Below are 17,842 nucleotides of genomic sequence, written 5' to 3'. Positions count from 1 at the left end.
GTGCTTGCCATCTCAATTCTCTTTTCTTCTCAATTTTCTTCTTCAATCATCAATTCTTTCTTATTTGGCTCAAAGTTGTGCTTGCCATGTTAGAAGAATAATAACTGTCTCAAGTTGATCTGAGCAACTCATTCGGAAAAAGATGTAAAATTAATTGATGTTATAAAGGCCTACATTTTCAAAACTATCAAAGATATTGATCTAATACTTGACATGATGGGAAAATATTCATACTATCCCAAACACATGGCTTCAAAGCTTTGTGCTGCCATGTTAGAAGAATAATAACTGTCTCAAGTTGATACTGAGCAAAAACTCATTCGGAAAAAAGATGTAAAATTAATTGATGATATAAAGGCCTACATTTTCAAAACTATCAAAGATATTGATCTAATACTTGACATGATGGGAAAATATTCATACTATCCCAAACACATGGCTTCAAAGTTGTGCTTCATCTGCCAATAGAAGAATAATAACTTTCTCAAGTGTTGTGCGAGACTCGTTCGGGAAAAGATGTAAAATTAATTAATAACATAAAGGCCCAAAATTTCAAAACTATCAAGGATATTGACCTAATACCTGATATTTTCCCATCATATAGGTACAGGAGCTAGTCTGAATTTTTTCAGGGAGATCTGAGGGAGTGACCTCTGACCCTCTGGGTGATTTGACAGGTCTTTGTTTCTGGGCTGACCAAAGCCTTGTGAGGCGATTTGGTTGATGGAAACTGAAAGAAATCTGTTGTATATGTACATATACCTATGTGTCTGTATCTTTGTGTCTCTGTTCCCAACAACACTTGAAAACTAGTGTTGGTGTGTTTATGTCCCTGTAACTTAGCCGTTGGATTCGGCTTGGTTGCTACGGCTGGATGCTCTTCCTAACGCCAACACTTTACAGTGTGTGCTGGGGTGCCTTAATGTGGCACTGGCCCAGGGTCCTTCCAGGCCACTCCTTTGAATAGGGGAGGCAATATCAATACTTCTGCTGTGGAGTATGGATCTTCTTGTGTATGGCAAAGCACCAGATGGTTTGATCCTTTGTCATCATTCCACGAGGTTTAGTGTCCCGAGGCCATCCTTCAGTATTTCGTCCCATGTCTTCCTAAATCTTCCTCTTCCATGAGTTCCATCCACTTTCAATTATTGGCACTTCTTTATGGAACTGTTAACATCTATCCTCATCACATGACCAAACCAGTGCAGTCTTCTCTCCTGCACACGGCATCTAATGTCTCTTAGCCATTTTTTTCTCAGCACACTAGCACACTGTTGCACATGTACACTTACATTGCACATGCAGCAGAGCATACTAACCTCATTCCTCTCTAACCTCTGAATGCAGAGGACATATAAAGAAATACATAAATATGTATATATGTTCATACATATGGATGTGTGCATGCATGTATGAATATATGTATAGAATGTTAATAAAATATAGAAAACAGGGAATTTCATGCTTTATAAAGCATACACGTATTTTGGAAAATTACTGCTAGTATTACGTAATTGCCTTTAGAAACATTATATAATCTCGTAAACACTTCTTCAGCATTTAGCAAAATATACAAAGAATGGTGCTAAATGCTCAATATTCCTGTTAAGCATATTATCTACATCAGTGGGATGACAAAATCTACACACCATCGTCATATCATACCTGGTAAATCTGTCAAGGATACACCATATGCTATATTCATAAAAGCTTGTTCTTCTTCATTGCCAAATAACAGGGAGTTTTGTAGACATGCTTGGAAAAACTGTCTTGAATCTCTAGGGTGACATAGCATCAGTATATTTGAGGCTTTTAATGTTATCTAAAAATCAAACACAGTAACATGTGTTAATATTTTGTCTGTAGAAATAATGTGGTGAGCTGGCAGAACCATTAGCACACTAAACAGAATGCTTGGTGTCATTTTGTCTGTCTTCATGTTCTGAGTTCAAATCAATTTCCTCTTCCCAGAAATTGCTGACCTTGTGCCAAATATGAAATCAATGTTTTTTCTGAAAAAATATTAATGATTTCAAATCTTTACTGCCCCAAAGAGTAATAATATAATAATAATATTCCTTTCCACTAAAGGCTTGAAATTTCGGGGAAGGAGCTTGATCGATTACATCGACCCAGTGTTTCACTGGTACTTAATTTATTGACCCTGAAAGGATGAAAAGCAAAGTTGACCGCAGTGGAATTTGAACTCAGAATGTAAAGACGGATGAAATGTCGCAATGCATTTGTCCAGCATGCTAACGATTCTGACAGCTTACTCCTTTAAAAAATTATTATAATAATAACTAGCAGGACCCATGAATACTTCACAGAATTAATAGTAAACCTATTGGGTTATTCCTGAAAACTTTATCCCAAAAGCCTGAAAGTGTATCCTGTGTTGTGTCTGAGGATAGTCACTCATCTACTATTCACTGAAAAGTGAAGGAAATTGGAATACAATGATTACTTAATGCACTTTATATAATATATATATATATATGTGTGTGTGTGTGTGTGTATATGTAGTATATATATATATATATATATATATATATACAATTTTATAGACTCACTACACAGCAGTCATAAAAATAAATATTCACTCATATTTTCCCATTTCCCCCATAAAGAAGAAAAGTTACGTTTTAAAATTTACATGGTTACCATTTCATATCTAGAAATTTTAAAGTAAAAAAAATTATATGTAAAATAGTAAAATAGTTATACCATACTACTCTCTAAGGTTGTCTTTCGGTTAGTCCCTGCTTCAATGGAATTGGTGATTCCACCACTATACAACTATTAATATTGCTGCTGTTACTACAACAAGTATAACAACAACTACTCCTACAGCTGTTGCTACTACTACTACTACTACTACTACTAATAATACTAATACTACTGCCACACACCATAGTTTGGTGCCTTACTAGCGATGATAAGTACAATGTAATACAGTGGATTGTGTATCTTGGATCATACTGAGTCTCGGATCAACTAACCAAATGATGTCTGATACGTGATATACTGAGTCAGACTCAGATCTGAACTGACAGAAAGTAGGATAGACTGAAACTGTCAAAGAGGCTGAGTTTGATGAACTAGAGTGAGTCTGACCTAATATATTCTGAGTGACACTTAGTCCAAGGTAGCTGGAGTGCAGATTAAGATGTAACAGAAAAAACCCCAAATAAGATGTAATAAAAGACAGAATAAGATGTAACCAAAAAGAATTTGTAAGAAGGGGCAGAGAGAGACCCTATGCCGAGCTTACAGCAGGGTTTCTCAACCGTTTTTTACCTATCGACCCCTTTGATTGCTATTCCACTCTATTGGACCATCCTAGACATTCGATGTTTAAAAGAATCACATATTTTTGTAATTAAATATTATAAATAATTGTATTAAAAAATTATTGAAATATTTTGTGTATTGTCGAAGTATAACCAATTTCTTGCTGATATATTTTAACAACAGCAAAACTCTTATATGGACCCCATGGGCCATATGGCCCTCAATTGAGAACCAATGGTAAAGATGTGGGAAGATATAACACAGGTTAAACTAAAATGCGACATATGAAAGACTGACTTACAACACAAGATACAAGACACGTTGTTAAGGACAAAATATCTTACCTCATAATAAACTCCATATGTCCTACCATCTGAGGGTGCTTCAATCCCTTTCTTCATCAGAAACGAAATATTTTCCCAGTTGTTGTTCATTATTCCGAGTGCTTCATATATGAGGCCTTTATCATAAATATCTTGAGCCTTCATCAAACTTTTCCCAATAATGTTTGTATATCTGAGCTTTACCAAATCATTGCTGTGTACATTGTCAATCTGTTGTTTAGTAATTGCACGTATTAATTCTTGCACTTGGAAATTCTGTAATTCTAAATCTGAACTGATCAAACCTTGTTCGACAGTGGCATCAAAACATGCATCTTGGAAGCTGGTTGACTAGAAGAACCAGTCATTTCAACAGCTTCCTCAATACCAAATCTTCCAGGAAAATATGAAAGCACTTTGATAGCATCTTGCTGTTCGAGAGAGATGAGAAAAGTACTTGTCCATTTCTTGCTTAATATTACGTCTGTTAATTGTACATTCGTCCAGCCAGTCATTGAGCTTGGTTTCATCACAAATCATTTTGTAGATATCCTCAAAAGAGAAATTATGATGAAACTGGGAGATTTTTTCTGCAAAGTAAATAAGAAGTCCTGGCAGGCCACAGGCATATCTGATGATGTTGTGTAGTTGTTCTTTGTTCTCATCATCCGTCTCAATGTCTGAACAGCGACCGAAAATAAGCTGTGCATCTTTAATGGACAATGGACTCACTTTACACTTTCCAAACCTGATTCCATCAAACTGAAATGGTTCTCCACCACTTAATATGAGAATGATTTTTAGATTTCTCTGCAGTGGAAAGTCATTGTCACAAAGCTCCTGGAAACCTGGAAGGAAGCTTTCTTGAATGTTCTGGAAATCATCAAAAATACAAATTTTCCATTTCGTATTGGTGATACTGGAACAATTGGTGAATGTATTGTACATGTTGGAAATATCAGACCAACTGCTATTATTAGAAATATGGATGTGTTTTATGTGGAGTCTTTCGGGGTTGATTTCATCCTTCAATTCTTGACAGACCTGACATATTAGAAACATAACATTAGAACAAGTTCAAAGGTTTCCATAGATTCACTTATCAATTTATTGGTCTCTCAGTTTTTCTCTTTCTCTGTCTGACTTTATAATTCTCTCTCAATAACTGTCTCTTTGTCTATTCTTTTGTCTATGCATTAGTTCAGGGTATCCTTTATTCCTTTATATTCACCTTACAGTTTGCCTAAGTACCTTTCTGGACACCAGTTTGTCACTTTGCCATTCAATCTCTTTAATTATTTTTCTATTAATTACACAGTTGCTTCATCTCTTTTACTATCCATCTCTTATTTCATCTACCTCTCTCTCACTCTCTGTCTATCAATTAATTATTCTTGTGCTTGAGAAGATCTTTCAAGTCAAGTGAGATCGTAGTCATGGCTGATGCTGGGGTTCGTAACTGGCACGTAAAAAAACACCCCTTACACTCTGGCAGTGGTTGGTGTTAGGAGGGGCACCCATCTGTAGAAACCCTGTCAAATTAGATTGGAACCTGGTGCAGCTCCCCAGCTTACCAGTTTTCAGCCAAACTGGCAGATCCTCTACAGCCAGATGCCCCTTCGGAAACCAAACTTACTTGTTTCCAAGGAAATATTTCTCTATAGGAAAATCTCCAAGTAATATTGGAAGTTAACGACATTCATTTACAAAAATCTACAATGTCAAGCCGAGGAGATGCAAACATACAGACACACACAAACACACATATACACACCTGTCTGCCTACCTACCTACCTACCTACCTACCTACCTACCACACCTACCTACCTACCTACCTACCTACCGCCTGCCTACCTGCCTATCTACCTCACCTACCTACCTACCTATCTAACTACTTACCTACATACTACCTACCTACCTACCTACTACCTACCTACCTACCTACCTACCTACCTGCATACCTCCCTACCTACCTACCTACCTACTTACCTACCTACCTACCTACCTACCTACCTACCTACCTACCCACTCACTTACATGCATAATATATAAAGCAGTCAAACCTCTCCCAAACTGCCTACCTTCTTCATGACATAGAACAGGAGACATTAAATAATATAATCTTTGCCATAGACAGAATGGTTACAGGACAAATACCTTTGATCATAGGTCAACCACCAACTCACCAAACGTTACAAAGACTTCAGTGACTGCCATTGTATGGGATTGAACCAGAAATGCTTTTCTCTTTAGTCAGTAACTTAACTGTAAAACCTCAATGATCCCTAATAACCTACAGAAAGGCAAAATGTAATAAGGTTAACGTAAAAAAAGAGAGAAAACAATAGTAAATTTCTTACAGTTTTCACAAGACTCGTTTTGCCAACATAAGGCAGTCCATAAACTTGTATTATTTGTGTATCTTCATCGTTGATCAAGATCTTCAGTTTTTCCCTCTCATCATGTCGTCCAACAAAGTGTCTGCCAGAATTGCCTTGCTGTCTCATGTAATTGGACGGTAATCGATATGGTGTTGCCATACTGATAATTTAGAAATTTCTTTTGTTTTTCTGAATTTTCAAAAGCTGGAATTCTGGTGAAGATAAACAGAAGAGATAATTGTTGTGTCATGGGATAAAGTGGAACCCTCAACTATGTATGATGCTTAGAAAAATAAAATTTTATAAATTTTCCACTTGTACAAAGTCTACATCAAACTTAGGTGATGGGAAACTTGCAAATGATGGAGGGTTCGAAGAAGTCGTAGAGGATTCTGTTGTTGAATTGCTCGTGTCCCAGATAGATTGTTAATTAATCAAGGAACTGATTTTGTTAGATCAAGAGTAAAATGAGTAATGGTCGTGCCGGATATCTTGGAAGTTTTCTTTACATCTTTGAAACTGAAACAAAAAAGATTAGTATGACTGGAAACAAAAGTAAGAGCTTGTTTAGGTTATCTCTTTAGATTTCAGGAGAATTGTAACCAGCAGTGGTTTGTTATGGTGTTTCATATCTGAAGCAAATGAGCGCTGGCTATAATTTCTTAAGGAATCTTTAGAGATGACTTAACATGTGATTTAATAGCACTGCTAACACAGGAGAAAACAGTATCGACTTATAAGAGTATTTAAGTGGAACTGGTCAGACAAGTACCAAAAAGCTTTGAAGAAATTAAAAGCATCTTAATGTCAGAATTCTTATTATCATATTTGACCCGAATTTACAACGGTAGTGGCATCAGACACTAGTGAAAATGGTATTGGAGCTGTGAATTTACACAATTATGAAGATGCTAGCATGAAAGCTGTAGCTCATGCATTCCTTATTCTGGCTGAGAAAATTTACAGTCAAATAGAGAAGGAAGAATTAGCCATCATATTTGTGGTAATGAAATTCCATAAATTTATCCTTGAAAGACAATTCTGCTTGCAGACAAACCACCACCCATTATTATCAATCTATGGGTAAAAAATTTTGTTTGTCACATATTAACTTGTGTAGTTTGAACCATGTAAAACGTCAGGGAAAGAAATTGAGCTGTTTCTTGCAAGAAATACACTTGAAACAGAATATTTTTCATGATCCTTAAAACACTTCTGTGATTCCCCAGTTTACTATTTTGCTTGCGTGGACTCCCCAAAAAGGCTTATAGAGCCTCTCCCAACTTCCCCGGGAGTCATATATACAGCATGGCTGAGAACCACTGTTCCAGAAAGCTTCAAGGCATTTCACAAAATCATGTTTCCCCTCTCGTGTGTCCATAGACTTTATAACTTCTGTGCATCTTCCACAGAGAAACACTACTTTCATGGCGGGGATCTTTTATTATTTGGTTCGCCATGATCAAGTTTCTTGTCGTTCACATTCCCTTCAAAAAACAGTTTATTGAGTTGTTTAAAGAAAAGCGTTTACTCTGTTGTCAATACGACTATTATTAATTGTGCAGTTTGTCTGAGTGGCTTTGTTTGGTAAGGCGACATATTTTTTTTCGGCAAATTTAGGTTGCTGACATAATTGTTTCTTGTACGTATGTATGTATATATATATATGTATGAAGGCGGTGAGCTGGCAGAAACGTTAGCACACTGGGCGAAATGTGTAGCCGTATTTTGTCTGCCGTTACGTTCTGAGTTCAAATTCCGCCGAGGTCGACTTTGCTTTCATCCTTTCGGGGTCGATAGATTAAGTACCAGTTATGCACTAGGGCTGATATAATCGACTTAATCCGTTTGTCTGTCCTTGTTTGTCCCCTTGTGGGTAGTAAAGAAATAGGTATGTATGTATGTGTGAGTGTATGAACATATGTGTGCGAGTGCATACTTTGTGTGTGTGTGTGTGTGTGTGTGTGTGTGTGTGTGTGTGTGTGTGTGTATGCGTGTGTGTGCATGCATGCGTGTATGTGTGTATTATCAGTGAAAATGGACACAGAAGGACACGTAATTGGAATTCCCCACAGGTTAAAAAAAACGATATGAGGTATCACTATAGTTGCGCACATGTACGAATCGAGAGAAGGGGAGAGAGAGATGAGAATGAGAGACAGAAAGAGAGAGAAAGAAGGAAAGAAAGAAGAGAGAGAGAGACAGACAGAGACAGAGAGAAGGAGACAGCCTTATTTGAGAGTAAAGTATCATGCCCAAAAGATGAACATATAGATTGATGCCCTGCATGTGGCCACATTGAGGGGGTTTACTCAGTTAGATGAATTCCACATACATCGCACTCAGAGTGGAGCTGGCGTCTGTAAGGACTGTGGTGCTGGTGTGGTAGGTGCCCCAAATCCCACAGGGTCTTCACAGTCTGTCTTACCACTAAAATGCTGGTCGCTCCACTCGTCACACTGAGCTAAAACTAATCATTAAGAAGGCCTGGTTCAGATTAATATCTCCTCAATCCTGGAGCTGTGGGGGTTATCCAGAAGTAGTGGAAAGGACCAGATGGTCTTACCCTCTCCTCCTAGGATAGAGGTAGGTACCTCATTGGAATGTCACAGTCTGCGACTCTTTTTTTCTTCCGCCCACAACCTGGATACTGCAGTTAGTTAATCAGAGGGTCAGCTGCTTCCATAACCAAATGGAAGAAAACCCGAAGTATCGGGACCTGACAGAGAACCATTTCTTCCAACCTGTGGCATTTGAGATGTTCGGAGGGACTGGGTCACTAACCACAAAGTTCATGCAACGTTGGTAGCTCACCTCACTGAGGTGTCACCCATGAGGATGCTTCGTTTTCCCAGCACCTTAGCCTCACCATCGCCATGGTAATGGCGAGCATGCTGTCTTGCTTCGGTGGCTTCGGTTAAACCTTGTGTTGTGCAGCCAGTTTTGTGATAAAAAAACTTCCCAACAAATGGTTTCAATACAGCTTTAACAGAAAAGATTGGGAAGAATTAGCAGAAAGTTCTCCTGTAATCTTTTTCAACTAAAAGAATGTTTGTGTTAATTTTAAAATTTGGGAGCAAAACCTATAAAATAGCATTGTTTAAAAATATAAATGAACATGAAAATATAAAAGATGTAAATAAAATATGAAAAAAAACATTTATACAGGCATTGTACTATGGTTTAGAGCTCACTTTGCAAACAAGTAGTTTGAGGTTCATCCCACTGTGTGGCACCTTGTGCAAGTGTCTCTACTCGAATCCACAGGTCGATGAATGATTTGTAAGTGAATTCGTTGACAGAAGCAGGTTGGATATTAGTAGTGTTGTGGTGTGTGTGTGTGTGGTGTGTGTGTGTGGTGTGTGTGTGTTGTGGGTGTGTGTGTGGATGTATGTATGTGTGTGTGTGTGTTGTGGATGTGTGTGTGTGACCACCAACACCACATGGAAATCGGTGGTGGTTTGTGAATAAAAAAAAACTGGGGTTGATTTGTTTGACTAAATTGTTAAAAGCGGTGTGCTACAGCATGGCCACAATGCAACAACTGAAGCAAGATGAGATAAAAATGATAAAAAGATATAAATTTAACGGGGAGGTTTGCCAGCTATAAAAATCGATCGGAAATATATCCCCATGTGGAGTATTCCTCTCTCCACTGAACTCAGAACTGAAACCAGTTCCTCGCTCCCATCCCCATATAATGAACGTAAAGTACCACCCCCTTTCACACCACTCCAATGCCCGTCCAAATTTCGGCACTTAGTTTAGTTAAGTTCATATCTTCACCATCCACTTTGGTGTGGTTATTATGAGACCACTGGATTGAGACAGTATTGGGGAGTGCACTGCTTTCTCAGAACAAATGCTGCTGCAATATGTCAAGATCAGGAACAGAGCCTAGTAATCCATCATCCATTTATGACTTATATTGAAGTTTGATCTTAATTCTACTCCAATAGAAATTTACACCAATATAAAAATGTCAATAATAATAATCCTAATAACTCCCCTGAACTTAGAATACATCTCCCAAATTCTAATAACCATAATAATTGTGTATATATAAATCTCAATAATGGAACCTAAACAATTAATACTAATACTACTAGTATAAATTACTCATCTAATACACCCACTCATAATAACATTTATGAAAATTGGGATTGTAGAGTTAGAAATAATGTGTAAGATTAAGAATTCATGTAAAAGAAAAAGTATAAGTATACAATGCAATGTTATAGCTCAAGGGAAAAAAAACATTTTTATATTGGCTCAATGGAAAATATGATTAAGACTAGAGTTGCAAATCATTTACAAACTTTTAAGAATAGACAGAGAAAGCTAATTCCACTGGATTAATTAAATTTATATGGGAATTAAAAGATAATAAAAAATGTTTTCTTTGTATAACTGAAGCTGTTTTATTATTCATCTAGGAATACCCTACTTAATCTTAGAAACGAGAAAAGTATTTCCTGCATTCATGCAGGAAAATATGTATTTTCCAAATTTAAATAATTGATTTATATCTCTCTCACTGGAATACCTGTATATTCACTTTGATTCCCTGCAAAACGGACAGTGAAGACATATAGGGTCGGGGAGGGGGCTACCGCAGTGGTGTCTCAGTCCTGTACAGACGTCAGTTCCCACTCTGAGTGCAATGGAGATGCGGATTTTCATCTAACTGAGTGAGTAATCTTCCAATGTTGGCCACAAGACATAGCATCAATCCAGTCCCCCCGAGATTTGCCACGAACAGAAATTTAGCGACACCTTGAAAATTAATCAGATTGATCAAGGAAAGAGTTGAGAGTGGCACCTGAATGCAGATTGTCCCATTACTGTCTGTTTCCGTCTATCCTCCACTGTAACCGGAAACCCAAGATCTCTCCACTGACAAACCCAGCTCTGGAGGAGAGAGGATGTTGCCTACCAAAGAGGAGCAGGCGTGGATGGAAACATGTTGTTGTGTGTGTGTACAACATGGTCGCGGTCCAGTGACTGAAACAAATAAAAGATTTTAAAATAATAATCACCTGCTCCTGACGTTGATGTCCTTTAAACTCCCTTCAATCCTGAACAAGCAGACCTAACAGGTTCAAAAAGACGTCTTAGCTGTGACCATCACCTCTTATTTAAAACACTGTGTATCTAGGGCTATATAATCCAATGTGCCTAGATTATTTATCTTCTTCATTTTTTAACAACAGCGGTTGATATAAATGTGGAAAACTGAATTTTCTCCTCATTTCCTCACGAAAACTACACACTGAATGAATATCAATGTGGGTTATTTCCCCTCCCTGTCACAGTCTAATTACTCTATCGACTCAACAAAGGCAATGTTTTGTATAATTTGTTAGCCACTAGCTGTTGATTCGTTGTCCTTTCTTCTCCAAAATCTCTCATTCGATCTCTCTTTATTTTCATGTCAATTTTTCATTCTCTCTTACTTTATCTCTTTGTGTTTTTCTATATCTCTTTCTTGCTTTCTCTATCTCTCTTTATCTCGTCTTTCTACTTGCCTTCTCTCTCTTTCTTTCTTCTTTATTTCATTTATTTCTTTCTTATTTCTCATGTCTGTCTGTTGTCTATCTTTTCTGTAAGTTGCCTCTCTGTATGTGTCTTACATTCTTTCTCACTTTCTTTATCACTCTATTTCTTTCTTTTTCTTTCTTTTTTCTCCCTTTCTTTATTTCTTTCTTCCTTTCTTTATCTCTCTCTCTCTCTCTTTCTCTTGCTATCTTTCTTTCTTTTTTCTCGTGTTTTCTGTCGATGTCTTTCTGCCTTTATTTATTTCTTTATTCTTTCTTTATTTCGTTTTCTTTATTTCTTTCTTTTTTCTTTCTTCTATCTCTATCTTTCTCACTTTCTATCTATTTCTGTCTCTGTTTCTCTCTCTTTCTTTCTCCTCTCTCTTTCTTCTTTTTTTCTCTCTTTCTTATTTCTCTCTTTTTCTTCTTTTCTTTCTCTTCTTTCTTTCACTCTATTTTTCTCTCTCTTTCTCTCATTCGCTTTTCTTTCTTTCTCTCTCACTTTCTCTCTCTTTCTTTCTCTTCTCTTCTCTTTCTTTCTCTTTTTCTCTTTCTCTCAATCTTGTGTCTCTCTTTCTTTCTCTATTTCCACCTCTATTCTCGGGATCTCTCTCTGGTCTCTCTTTTTTCCTCTATTCTTCTTCTTTTTTCTATCTCTTTTCTTTCTTTCTTTCTTTCTTTCTCTCTCTTTTTCTCTCTGTCTTCTCCCTTCTTTCTTTTTTCTTTCTTTCTTTATTTCTATCTTTTCTCTCTCTTCTCTATCTCTTTCTCTCTTTCTCTCTTTCTTTCTTTCTCTATTTCTTCTTTTTATTCGTTTTTCTTTACTATTTCTCTCTCTCTTCTCTTCTCTTATCTTCTCATCGTTCTCTGTTCTCGTTCTCTCTCTTCTGTCTCTCTTTCTCTCTTTTCCTTTCTCTCTTTACCTTTCTCTCTCTATCTCTCTCTCTCTACTCTTCTTCTTTTCTTTCTTTCTTTCGCCCATCTCTATATTTCCAGTTACCGTCAAGAGTCCTCTATCTATCTGTATCTATCTATCTTATCTATCTATCTATCTATCTATCTATCTATCTATCTATCTAATCTATCTATCTATCTATCTATCTATCTATCACTTTTTTTTTCGTATATCTTTCCTGTATCTGTCTAGTATTTAGTGCTATCAGAGAGACTATGTGACATTTCAAATGCTGTATGCACGGATCTCAAACGCCTACCTCCTTTATCTCTTCCCAGGTAGGGAAACCTGTCGACATCACAATTTCTGTGGAGATTCTGGTTGACATCCAGAACCTTGCGGATGTTAATGTCTATGCAGTGGATTTCTTCTACAGACCAGTCAAGCGTCCCAAATGTCGGAAGTTCTTGGAATTTATGTATTGTTGGAGGTACTCGAAGTTTTTAAGAGATGAGTTTTCAAGAGTACATCCTATTACCAAAGAACATACTGCATAACCATTCCAGCCTACCAGTTCCACTCGAACCGTCTAACACATACCAGCAGAGAAATCGGGTGCTAGATGATGATGATGATGATGATGATGTGTGTGTGTGTGCATGTGTTTGTGTGTGTGAGTGTACATGCGTGTGTGCATACATATGTGTTGTCTTTGTTGCGTAGCCTGCTGCTACGTTGACTGAGATCTCTAATGGAAGACATTCCGACCACGACCTGTTCAAATTCTTACTTATCTACAACAAAATTCCATAAAGTGTCTTCCTTTTTCAAGACAATAAAATGCATTCAGCTGGAGCTTCACTATTTCTAGCAGGTCAGCCAACCACTTAGAGACACAGCCTTGTCTGTCTGTGTGTTTATTTGTATAATTGATATGTAGAGTGTGTGTTGTGTGTGGTGTGTGTGTGTCGGAGAAGATTGTATGTGTTTACTTGTTTAGAGTATACTAGTGTAAGCTATATGTGTGAGCATGTCTGTGTATATTGATACAGATTGATTGTATGTATGTATGTATGTATGTATTTATGTATGTATTTATGTATGTATGTTATGTTGTATGTATGTATGTATGTGTATGTATGTATGTAGTATGTATGTATGTATGTATGTATGTATGTATGTATGTATGTATGTTGCATGTATGTATGTATGTATGTATGTATGTATGTATTGTTTGTATGTTTGTATGTATGTATGTAGTTGTATGTATGTATGTATGTATGTGTGTTTGTATGTATGTATGTATGTATGCATGTATGTATGTATGTATGCATGCATGCATGTATGTATGTTATGTATGTATGTTGGTTTGTATGTATGTATGTATGTAGCATGTATGTATGTATGTATGTATGCATGTAGGTATATGTATGTATGTATGTGTGTTTGTATGTATGTATGTATGTATGTATGTATGCATGTATGTTGTATGTATGCATGTATGCATGTAAATATGTATGTATGCATGCATGTATGTATGTAGTATGTATGTAGTATGTATGTAGATGTATGTATGTATGCATGCATGTATGTATGTATGTATGTATTTAATGTATGGATGTATGCATGCATGTATGTGTAGTATGTATGTATGTAGTATGTATGTATGCATGCATGTATGTATGTATGTATATATGTATGTATGTATGTATGTATGTATGTATGTCAGTATGTATGTATGTATGGATGCATGCATGTATGTATGTATGTATGTATGTATGTATGCATGCATGCATGTATGTATGTATGTATGTATGTATGTATGTATGTATGTATGTATGTATGTATGTATGTATGTATGTATGTATGTATGTATGTATGCAAAGGTACATAAAGCCCAGTTACAACTACAGCCGGCTATTACCAGTAAAGGTTTTAGTTGCCAATTCTGTACAAGACATTGTAGATCTTTAGCTGGGCTAAAAAGTCACATTCGATTACAACACCAGTAACAGTTAAGCTTCGTGCAATGTCCATACTCGATGGCCATTGCACGAAGGGGCAGCCATAAATAAATAAATGTATGTATGCGTTTATGTATGTGCATTTGTCTGAGCATGTGTCTGGCATGTGTAGTTGTGGAAGATGGAGGCCGTTCTCAAAAACGCTGAACGTTATGAAAGGAGGTAACAGAGGACCAAGACATGTGGTGCATTCTGTACTTGAGAAGACTCACCTACCACAACAGAATTGAGATCCTAAACGACCAGGTTGGGTGCATGTACAACAAGCGTTGGGTGGGTGCTGGTGTCACGTAAAAAGCGCCAAGTACACTCTGTAATGTGGTCGGCATTAGGAAGAGCATCCAGCCATAGAAACCAATAGAAAACAGACAGTGGCGCACCTGGTGTGGCCCCCGGCCTTTACCAGTTCCTATCAAGCCATCGGCTCCTGTCAAAATGGAAAACGGACCGTAAATGTTGTGCTGCTGCTGCTGTTGTGTATGGGTGAATGGAGTAAGGTGTAGAATATGGTGTGTGTGTGTGTGTGTGTGTGTGTGTGTGTTTGCGTGTCTGTGATATTGGTGTGGGGGCACAGTGCTTAGGGCAGCGGACTCGCGGTCGTAGGTAGGATCGCGGTTTCGATTCTCAGACCGGGCGTTGTGAGTGTTATTGAGCGAAAACACCTATGGTTCCTCTAGGCTCCAGCAAGGAATGGTGGCGAACCTGCTTCACTCTTTCACCACAACTTTCTCTCACTCTTTCTTCCTGTTTCTGTTGTACTTGTACTTCAAAGGGCCAGCTTTGTCACACTCTGTGTCACGCTGAATCTCCCCTGAGAACTACGTAATGATACACGTGTCTGTGAATTACTCAGCCACTTGCACGTTAATTTCACGAGCAGGCTGTTCCGTTGATCGGATCAACTGGAACCCTCGCCGTTGTAACGACGGAGTGCCACGTAAAGACATTGGTGCAAATATCTTGTGCTTCATCTCTAGGAGGAGATAACTCATGAAAAAGGAACGTAACTCGAGGTACACTCAACCCAAGCATTTGACAAAAATGTGTACAAAATTAACAACTGAGGTTGATATCGAAACAAGTGCTACAGCATGACCACAGTGGAGTGACAAAATCCAGTCATGTGACATAGACTAATCACGGGGCTCCTATGAATTTTTCGAGGGTAGCAAGGATGAACTGAATTATATTTCCCTCAGTACATAACTGGTACTTGCTCTATTCAGCCTGAAGTGATGAACAACTAAGTAAACTCTAGCAGGATTTTGATACCCAACATAAAAAGGGCTATTCAAAGTACAATGGCCATCAAACTACGACAGCAGCAGCTGTCTGCCCTTGCCGCTCGCCCCAACAATGCTCCTTGCCACTAAGTCACGTGCCTTCAAAAAACACTATATACATATGGACTTACATGTGCATACATGCCCAAACATGGGGTTATAGGTTCAGGCATCTGCACCCTATTCCAGCCCCACCAAAGAACTCCGACACATGTATCAGCCCTACACACGTACCAAACCCTTAACACCCTACACATATTTCTACCCAACAGATTCGCATTCTTATAGCCAAAACATAAGAATTTAGAGACCAGGGGACGTAACTCTTAGTAAATTCCAACAAAATTATTTTCCGTGACTTCATTTCGTTCCCGCTCTCTCCTTTTTACAACAACCACAAACGAAATGTGGCATTTTGTCACCTCCTGCCACAAGGAACAGTCGAATATTTATCTATGCCTTCCATCTCTGACTCGGAAAACACATGTGTTTTAGATAACCATCCAGCGATCCAATATCTGGTTATCTGACAATAATTTTACTTTAAACAGAATACTTTTTCTCGAGTATTTATTTACTATTTTTCGTTTTTTGGATTTGGTTTGCAGGAGTCTTTATATGAGTTCGTGTGTTGAAGCATATTCTATTGTGTCTGGGGAGAGTCTTTTCTTTTGTGCCTTATAAGGTAACACACTCAACCGGTAAAATTTCCACGTTTTTTCTTATTTTTATCGTCCTAAAATTGTCGTTGCGTCTTGCAACCTTTTTAATAGTTTTATTTATTATCTTAACAGAACAGCTTTCGAAGTCTCGGGATTGCTTATCCTTCATCAGACTGTGATATGTGAGTTCATCTATTAACTGCCCACAGCTATAATGTGTCATCATACCAAAAATGTAAAACATAAACCATTCTTTATTCTACAATCTTTAATCGTTGTTGAATATCGATTTCATATAAATTAGATCGCCGTCCGCAAAGTTTATGAATATAATCTCTTGAGAGCAATTAAAATAAAGCATGAAACTTTTGCAATGATGACAAAGAACAGGGATTGGTCCATGAGTCCAGCCCGTTCTCCTTTTGGTTGAGTTTATCTACCAGGAGTATTTTCAAGGACTGGTACTTGCCAATAGCATTGGAATATCGTAGCTTCTGTTTCTCATTTACACTCGTTTATGTAGTTGTCTTATTTCGTTCAAAGATTCTCCAATGAAACAGCTGGTTCTAGAAATAAAAGAAAGTGAATTAAAACAATATAAATATATATATTATATATATATATATATATATATATTTATCTTCATCATCATCATTTAACGTCCGTTTCCCATGCTGGCATGGGTGGGACGGTTTGATGAGGACTGGGCAACCTGTAGGATGCACCTGGCTCCAATCTGATCTGGTAAAGTTTCTACAGCAGGATGACATTCCTAATGCTAACCACTCTGAGAGTGTAATTCTTATTCTACAATCTTTAATCGTTGTTGAATGTCGATTTCATATAAATTAGATCGCAGTCCGCAAAGTTTATGAATATAATTTCTTGAGAACAATTCAAATACTGCCTGAAGGTCTTGCAATGATTACAAAGAACAGGGATTGAGTCTATGAGGAGTCCAGCCCGTTCTTCATTTTGGTTGAGTTATCTACCAGGAGTATTTTCAAGGAGTGGTCTTAGCAATAGCATCGGCATATCGTTGCTTCTGTTTCTCATTACTTTTTGTTTCAATAGTTGTCTTAGATGGTTCAAAATATTCTTCATATGAATCAGCTGGTTCTAGAAATAAAAATGAAGTGAAATTAAGCCACATATGTATATATATATATGAGGATAATATCGATCCCATCAAGTGGCCAACATGGGAATAAATGCCATAGAAAGGTAAAAATTATTTAAAACTATAAATTAGGGTATCTGAGAGATGGCACCATGCTGAAATAGCAGTCCAACCGTGGCTCAAAAGCCACAGCGCTAGGAGAAGAAGAGAAGACAAAAATTATCTAGAAAAAAAAGATTTTTCTGGATAATTGAAGATCCTGGATTTCTGACTTTGCATGAGAAGCTCTGCCTTCTTCAGTTGAATATACCAGATCGGCAAAT

The 17,842-nt window shown here is 37.4% G+C and overlaps 3 protein-coding genes across 4 annotated transcripts in view; 1 reads left to right on the top strand and 2 right to left on the bottom strand.

The window, feature by feature from the left end:
* The window catches only part of LOC118767588, a 79,893-nt gene extending 68,800 nt beyond the window's left edge, over nucleotides 1-11,093 (bottom strand). Inside the window, exon 1 of the mRNA XM_036512377.1 lies at nucleotides 11,038-11,093. The gene's annotated coding sequence lies outside the window, so the exon portion shown is untranslated. The remainder of the gene's footprint in view (nucleotides 1-11,037) is intronic.
* Nucleotides 1-17,842, top strand: part of LOC115223659 — a 232,348-nt gene that overhangs the window by 99,997 nt on the left and 114,509 nt on the right. The window lies entirely within an intron of this gene.
* LOC115223655 overlaps nucleotides 1-17,842 on the bottom strand; it is a 63,663-nt gene that overhangs the window by 16,719 nt on the left and 29,102 nt on the right. The gene's annotated exons all lie outside the window — the stretch shown is intronic.

The sequence above is a fragment of the Octopus sinensis genome, linkage group LG23, assembly GCF_006345805.1.
Source record: "Octopus sinensis linkage group LG23, ASM634580v1, whole genome shotgun sequence".
NCBI lineage: Eukaryota > Metazoa > Mollusca > Cephalopoda > Octopoda > Octopodidae > Octopus > Octopus sinensis.
Note: the sequence above shows the minus strand (reverse complement) of the source record. Positions and strands in the feature narration are given on the sequence as shown.